The sequence below is a fragment of the Trichechus manatus genome, unplaced genomic scaffold (genome assembly GCF_000243295.1).
Source record: "Trichechus manatus latirostris isolate Lorelei unplaced genomic scaffold, TriManLat1.0 scaffold00304, whole genome shotgun sequence".
In the NCBI taxonomy this organism is placed as follows: domain Eukaryota; kingdom Metazoa; phylum Chordata; class Mammalia; order Sirenia; family Trichechidae; genus Trichechus; species Trichechus manatus.
The window spans coordinates 1086111-1094735 of record NW_004444240.1 but is presented as its reverse complement, the minus strand read 5'-3'; the positions used below and the strand labels follow the sequence as shown (position 1 = coordinate 1094735).

The following is an 8625-nucleotide window of genomic DNA, read 5'->3' as shown; positions in this document are numbered from 1 at the left end:
TTTAAGAAAATGTTCTGCATCCCACTAATGACTGTTCTGACAGGGAGCTCAACAGAGAGTCCCTGACGGAGCAGGAGAAAAGTGGGGTGCGGAATTCAAATTCTAGTGAAAAGACCAGACTTAATGGTTTGACTGAGACTGAAGGGACCTCGGAAGACATGGCCTCCAGACTCTCTGTTAGCCCAAAACTAAAACCATTCCCGAGGCCAACTTATCAGGCAAAGATTAGACTAGACTATGGGACATAAAATGATACTCATGAAGAGTGTGCTTCTTACCTCAAGTAGGTACATGAGACTAAATGGGCAGCTCCTGCCCAGAGGCAAGATGAGAAGGCATAGAGGGTCAGGAGGTAGTTGAATGGACATGGGAAATCCGGGGTGGAAAGGAGGACTGTGCTGTCACAGTATAGGGAGAGCAACTAGGGTCACATAACAATGTATGTAAAAATTTATGTATGAAAGACTAACTTGAATTGTAAACTTTCACTTAAAGCTCAACAATAAAATATATATATATATATTATAGACAACACATATTCTTTCAATGTAACTCTGGCCTGGAGTTGTATATTTGCAAAGTAGTAAATCCTGTTGCATTTTTCTTCTCACATAATGCACTTTGTTGTTTTATTTTCTTTCTTGTTAAAATATCTATACTTTATTTCAACCACACATTTACATATCTTAATTGACTTTATTTCTTAACTTGATATTTAAAAATACACTTTATATATTTTGTAATTCTATCATATGTAGTCCATTATTTTGTAATTTCTTTTTTTAAATACGGATTAATACAAATGAAAAATAAGAAATCTTAATCTGCCTACCAGTGACATGATATTCTTCATTAACATTTAGCTTGATATTAGATTACTGAGCAGGTCCAAATAGAATGAAACTTCCTTTTGATGTAGGTAAATAACTGTATGTACAGTAGTAATTATCTTTAAGTTCAACCCGTAATTACCACGTATCTATTATATTCAGGCACTGCTCAAAGTCTTGTCTTGAAAAGGATATCATTTAGTCTCTGTGGAGCTTCTAAAGAAGCTGGGTGAAACAGCATTATTTAAAATTTTAAAAAGAATAATGTCATTAAATTGGGGTAAATAATATGCTGCGATATGTCCAAGGTGCTGCAAAAGCATTGAAAGAATAATTATTCTAGTCATAGTTGTTCAGGAAAGGTTTTCTGATGAATATAATAGCTAATCAGTAATACAGAAGACTGGGAGGAATTAACCACATGAAGACAGGGAGAACAGTGCTTCAGTCAAAGGAGCATCACGAATAAATCATACACACACAGAATAGTATGGTTATGTGCTGGGAACTACAGTTTAAAGTGCAGGACATCGAGTGGCAAATATTGAATTAGAAGTAGTCTGGGGTCACTTCATCAAGGGCCTTTATGCCAGACTATGGAGATTGAACATTTTCCTTTAGTGCTTAGAGAGCAATTGAGAAATTTTAAACAAGAGAGTGAGTAACACAGTCATGTTTTATTTAAGAAGGATAAATCTGATTGTAACCTGGAGGCTTATTTTAAGGGTGACTCGGCTGGATAAAGGGAGATCATTTAGAAAAACTACCATAGCATGTTGAAGCGGACTCAAGACATATTCAAGAAACAAATTCTGCAGGACTTGGTGAAAAAATCAAATGAGGGTGAATGAAAAATAGGGAGGAATCTAGACTGATTAATAGGTTTCTGACATTTGTATCTTGCTGCATAGGATGGAATAGCAGGAATGATTTTGCAGAAAAGAAGAGGAATTCAGATTTAGACAACTGAGTTTGAAGTTAAGTATGAGACACTCTGGTAAACATTCCACTGGACATTGGAATGCAAGTTTTTGGCTTCAGTTTCAGGTTGGAGCAAATGAATACAGCTGGGTCTTGGAGCATCAAAGACTGAGAGACGTCTTCAAGCTAAAGAAATAAGTTATACTAGGACATTTTAAATTCTACTAGATAATTTTTCCCCAACAAAAGTGTTCCTTCATTTGCTTTTATAATTTTTTTGTCTGTACTTTTTTTTCAATAAACTGAAAATAATAAAGAAATAGCTAGATATATTAAATCTGATTAATGGGTCTTTTCTTCCAGGCTTCTCACTTCTTTCCCTTCCCTTTAGTGTGAGAGATAATTTTAGTTTGGATTTTGATGATGAAATTACCTAAATGATTAGACAGTCTCTTTAGGTTTTGCAGGTATTTCTCTTTTTTATCATGTTTGGAAAATGTGTTGTTCTAGCAAATCAAATATTATGGTAAATTGAACAAAATTTATTATAAACCAATTATCCACTGCCATTGAGTTGATTCTGACTCATAGCGACTCCATAGGGTTTCCAAGGCTGTGAATCTCTACAGAAGCAAATTGCCACATCTTCCTCCTGCACAGCTGCTGGTGGTTTCGAACCGTGGACCTTTCAGTTAGCAGCTGAGCTTTTTAACCACAGTACCACCAGGGCTCCTTATTGTAAACCAATTGGACTATTAAATTCTAAAGAATTAAATATAGGGCCAAAACCAAAACCCATTGCCTTTGAGTGGATGCCGACTCATAGCGACACTATAGGACACAGTAGAACTTCCCCTACAGGGTTTCCAAGGCTGTAAATCTCTACAAAAGCAGACTACCACGTCTTTCACTCACAGAGCTGCCGGTGGATTCAAACCTCTGACCTTTAGATTAGTAGATGAGCACTTAACGACTGAACTACCAGTAGATATAGAACAGTTATACTAAATATTAATGAATATAAATTCTCTAAAAGGACTAGTTTGATATTATCATATGCTCTCGTCCTAGTTTTTAATATTGAGACTCTAAAATATAGTGTTCACTTATTATTAAGAAATATATTTTTAGGCTTACATTCAATGCATTTCACTTACAGGCACTGATTGATGAGCTCAGAAAGTCCAAAAATGAGGGTGTTGTTATTGGAGAGTCAGAAAAGTTAGTATAAACACAACAGCCTCTGGAGCTGAACTCAAATCCCAACTCTGCCATTCACTAGCTTTGAGACTTTGGGTAAGTTACAGGCAGTCCCAGGTTATGAACAAGATCTGTCCCCGTATCTTTTAAGTCTTTAAGTGAAATTTGTAGGTAAGTTGGAACAGGTGCTCACGGTACTTATTTAGCCTTACATTAGTGCAAGAAAAGGCTCGGAGCCATTTCAATGATTTAAAAGCTGCACGTGCGGCTAGTGAAGATGATTGTGATGAAGAATTTGTTGCAAGTAGAGATTGGTTCAATAGTTTCAAAATGAGGGCAAATTTACATAACATTAAAGGGCAAGTACAAGTTGTCTGTAAGTCAGACGTTTGTATCCTGGGGACTGCCTCTATTTAACTCTGTGCCTCAGTTTTCTCTGTTGCCTCATCTGGTCACATAGTTAAGTGTTATGTAAAGAATTGACAAGTACCTATGGATGCTTATAATCTAGAATAGTGAATAAAACAACTACAGAATTAATTACAATGAACAAACAACAAAAATAACAACAAAAAAGCATTATAAGTCAAGAACCCTCCATCCCCCCCCAAAAAAACTTGTTGCCATCAAGTCAATTTCAACTCATAGAGACCATATAGAACAGAGTAGAACTGCCCCAAAGGGTTTTCAAGGAGCTACTGATGGATTCAAACTACCAACCTTTTGGTTAGCAGCCAAGCTCTTAATCACTGTGCCACCAGGTCTCCTGTAAATCAAGAAAGATTACTAAATACATAAGGAAAGTAAAGATTCAAAATTGGGTCATGACTTCTGCCTAAGGTTAAAAGCAAATAGACATGGTGAAGTAGACTGGGTATCAAAACAGAGATCTTACTTAGTTTTTAACAGTGACACATAAAAACTGTCAGATATTGAAAAAGTTAATTCACAATTTTCTCATTTGTAAAACTGAATAAAATCAGCTCTAGTTAATAATGGCACTATTTTATAATTACTATTTTTATAATATTTAAGTCATATTTTTACACAAATAATGTGCATGCTCTATGTTATTTTGCCAACTGTGCCCTCCTCCAACAAGGTATTTTTGTAAGCATGCTATGCTATTTTTTTTTACAGCAACATGTAAAAAAATTTGCAAAGAGTGCTTATGAAAATTCCTTGCAGGGGGAGGGCAAGGTTGGCAAAAGAAAAAGTAGAACACATATGTTATTTGCGTAAAAATACAGTAATTATTATAATATTTTATTATAATGATAAATATTTATCATTATAATGATTAAAACAATTAATATATTATTATAATTGATAAATATTTATTAGTAGATAATATTGATGATATAGGTTCTCATTCAATTACCTAGTAATTAAATATGTTACTATACAGTTGAATATACAGTTGAAGAGAGAGAGATAGATAGGGTCATTAATTACTTTCCCAAAGCCATATGCTCTTATATAGCATATGTGAAAGTACCATATTTTTACACAAATAATGTATGCCTTCTACATTTGTTTGCCAACTGTGCCCTCCCCCTGTGAGGTATTTTCGTAAGTGCTCTATGCTAATTTTTTTACAGCAACATGTAAAAAAAAATTGACATAGTGGCATTTATGAAAATACCTCCTGGGGGGAGGGCTCAGTTGGCAAACAAATGTAGAAGGCATGCATTATTTGGGTAAAAATACAGTGGATCCTGCCATCTGAATCTTTTTCCAATGGTCTTTGGATTACTCTATGCATTGAATATCAGAAGCAAATTAAACACTTTACGAGAAATTAAAAAAAAAACTGTAAAGCATTATAATAGAAGAGGTGTAAATTTATGTAAAAATTTAAGGATCAATAGAATTTTAATAGATAAAGATAAGATAGAAAATTATTCTGATATAGGAAACACCATGAAGAAATATACAGTGAGGTGGCTCATAGAATATTCCAGGAAAAACTAATTTGACTGAAGTTACCATAATATAATAAATCTGACTTACCTTACGAAGTAATAATATAGTATTTGACCCAAAAACATTCATTCACGTCCAATCCTTTTCCTTAGTGTCCTAAAGACAAATATATGTGCAAATAGATTAATGGAAAAAAAGGAGGGTGACACATTCTTTTCCCCCCTGAGAAATTAGACACATGACTCAATTCAGAATTCTGGTGGACTGTATGGCACCATCTCTGATTCTGCTTCTGATTCCCCAACTCAGATTTTTGATCTAATCATGCCCCAAACTAATACACACGTTTCACAGCATAGACTCACCCAAAGATAATATATTTGTCCCTTGCCAATCTCTGAATATGCTTAGCATGTCTGGGGCTAGCTCTCTAGTGTAATGTTTACAGTGCAGCAATACCTCACCTAGAAAAAGAGAAAAAACAAAACAAACAACAACAACAAACAGGACTGTGTGATCTGTAAGTTTTATTTCATTTAAAAGTTTACTCATGATAAAATATTAGCAAATCAGTGACCTAGTATCTGAGAAAAAAAATTTAAAAAAAGAAGGCAGAGCCAACATGGTGCCTAGACAGAAACACCATGCCATCCCTCCACAGCAAAGACTGAAAAAACTAAGTAAAACAGAGACAAACATCAATCCTGGAACCCTAAGTGTCAAATCAAGAGAAAGAAAACTCAGCCAAGCACCAAATGGAATAAGAAACTGACAGAGAACAGAGAGCAAGGAGAGATATGTTTGGAGATCCCCTATCAGCTAACACAGCATGGATTCGCCATCTTGGACTCCTGTTGGAGATAGGTGGAGAGGGAATACCGGAAAGCAGCTTCATGGAGCTCCCAGCAGAAGAAAGAACACCTGGGAACCAGCGATATACACCTTCCCACCCCCCATCCTTCTCCCCCTGCTTTACCTCTGCAAATTCCTAGCTGGCTGCAGTAGCTCTGCTGGCCAGGAAGTGCAGGGTCCCTGCTGCTTGGATTTTCCCCACCCACATCAGAGATCAGTGGACTGGGAGTACAGGAAAGCAGCTTCACGGAGCTCCCAGCAAAACACAACTACAGGTAACCAGTGATATATGCTTTCCCAACCCTCACCCTTCTTTCCCCTGATTGGCCTCCTCTGCTTCCCACCAGCTACAGTCTCTTGGCGGAAGGCATGGGCTTTGGACCCCTGCCGGTTGGATTCACCCCGCCCACACTGGTCAGCTCCATGAGTGACATTTGTTTGTTGCTGGTGTTGCTTTTTTCTGCTTCTTTTGGTTTCTTCCGTGCCTTTCACTACCTCCCCCTCCTTTCTCTCGAACACCTGGCTGTGTGTGCCAACTTTCCTTCTTCTTGAAAGGCTGTAAAGTGCTACTCAGCTGGGGAACTGCTTCCCCAGCCTGTGCTGTCACGTTGGTGGGATCTCCAGGGTTTTTTTTTTTTTTTTTTTTTAATGTATGGCCTTATTTACTTGTCACTCTTAGAAAATTTTATTTTTGACTGGATTAAGACTTAGAGGTAGAAGCTCTCAGAGAGGACAGCCTCCATCTCTTAGCAATCTGTTCCTGGTGTTTTTCTTTGGCCTCCTTCATTCTCTTGGCCAGAAGCTTGGCATATTCTGCAGCCTCCTCCTTATTTTTCTTAGTGTGCTGCTTCTTCAGAGCAATACGCTGACGCTTGTGTTGCAAGACACGTGGAGTAACAAGATGCTGAATTTTGGGCACTTTGGTCCTGGGTTTCTTGCCTTCTTTGTTCAGGGGCTTTCTCACAGCCTACTGGCGGACATCATCTTTTTTTTAGAGAGATTGAAAAGTTTGCAGATTCTGCTAGCTCTTTTGGGCCCCAGGCGACAAGGCACAGTAGTATCAGTCAGTCCTGGGGTATTCTTCTCCCAATTTTTTACAATAACCAAATTGAGAACACTTAGATTGGCATCCACAATGCAACCCCATACAGATTTGTGCTTTCCTTCTCCAATTCTCCTTGGTCTGTAACAGGAATGTCCCTTACTCAGTAGTAGGCAGACATGGCTGTGGGTCAAGACACACTGCTTCATGGGAAAACCTTGTTTGTTGTTCCCACCACTGATTTGGACAACATAACCCTTCCACTCATCACCCAGAGAGTCAGCAGCAACTTCTGTGGCCATTCTCTTCTCATAAAAGGTATGAAGTTTGCATTCATCGTCCACTTCAATGAGTTTCTGGCAGCTAGTGGGTGGGAAGGAGATGTTCAGCTTCATGGTGAAGCAGCCAATCACCACCGTGGCACCATGAAAGTGCTCCCTGGGGCTTTTTCTGTTTTGTTCTGTCTGTTTGCTTTCTTTTTCTTTTCATTGTTGGGAGATTCTTTTAGCCATGATATACTGTGAGGCTTGAGAGCCACTTCTCTGGTCTGCACAGCCACACCAGGGGGATAACTGGGGGCATTTCTCTTTCTTTTTCTTTTCTCCTTTTTGTCTTTCTTCATTTCTCAGTTTCTCATCTCTTTATACTTACCTTCTTTTTCTGTCTCCTGAAAATCTGGCACTGTGTGACATATCTACCCCTTCCATCCAGGGTTTACATTTTGACCTGAAGCCACTTTCCCTGTCTCTGCAGCCACATCGGTGGGATCCCTGGGGGCTTTGTTTTTATTTTTACTTTTTCTAATTGTTATGTATTTATTTTTCCCTTTTTCTTTTCTTTTTTTTTTTTTGGTTTTTCTCCATTTCTTGGTTTCTTATCTCTCTGCTCCAACAGCAAGCTCATTTAGCACTCTTCTGTTTGATTTGGCCCCTATTTCCTCTCCTCTCCTTCCTTTTTCCCACATCCATCTTAGCTCGACACATCACTATATCCCCCCTTCTTCCTGCCTACCTGCACCATGCACAGAACATCACACCCCCAAGCAGGACAGGCACAACCTACTGAAACCTGCCCTGAACTGATTCCTAGCCTGCCCTGTTGGCGCTAGTACGTGTCACAAACACCCCATCCCAGGCCCTCCCATTCAGCTGGACCTGCCCTGAGTGAATGGCCCTCCCTATAGGACAAGGAGGAAAATTATTGTGCTCACAGATAAGCAGACAAGAAAGAACACACAGCCTGCCTGCTCAGACATAATCAAATAAAAGAAAAAAGAGGGATGAAACAAACAAAATCTACAATCAATAAATGAAGAAATTAACTACTTAATGCAAAAAGACAGCAAAGAATATGGAACCATATAACAAAACAAGACAGGACAGTTCCAGTAGGTGTCCAAAATAAAACACCCGATGACTTTCCAGTAGAAGAAAAGGCACTAGAGCTGCCTGATAAGGAATTCAAATTTCAAATATTCAGAGCTATCCAAGAGTTGAAGCAAAAAGCAGACAAAAATGAGGAAAAATAGACGAATTCATGGAAAATACAGCCAAGAATTGGAAGATTTCGGGAAAATAATACAGGAAAAAAATGACAAAATAAATTCATAACTAGAAATCATACAAAAACAACAATTATAAATCCAAAAGATAAACAACAGGATTTCAGACATGGACAGTGTCATAGAAGGTCTGAGGAGCAAGTTTGAAATGATGGAAGATAGGATCAGTGAAAATGAAGACAGACACTTGGATACAACTCTGTTTGAGGAAAAATCAGAAAAAAAAATGAAGAAAAACAAAGAAACCCTGAGAATTATGTGGGATGCAATGAAAATAAAAAATTTGCCAGTAA

At 37.9% G+C, this 8625-nt stretch overlaps 1 pseudogene; it reads right to left on the bottom strand.

Moving 5' to 3' along the window:
* Positions 1 to 6414: 6414 nt before the first annotated feature.
* LOC101340615 (40S ribosomal protein S6 pseudogene) lies at positions 6415 to 7166 on the bottom strand (annotated as a pseudogene).
* Between the last annotated feature and the right edge of the window lie 1459 nt (positions 7167 to 8625).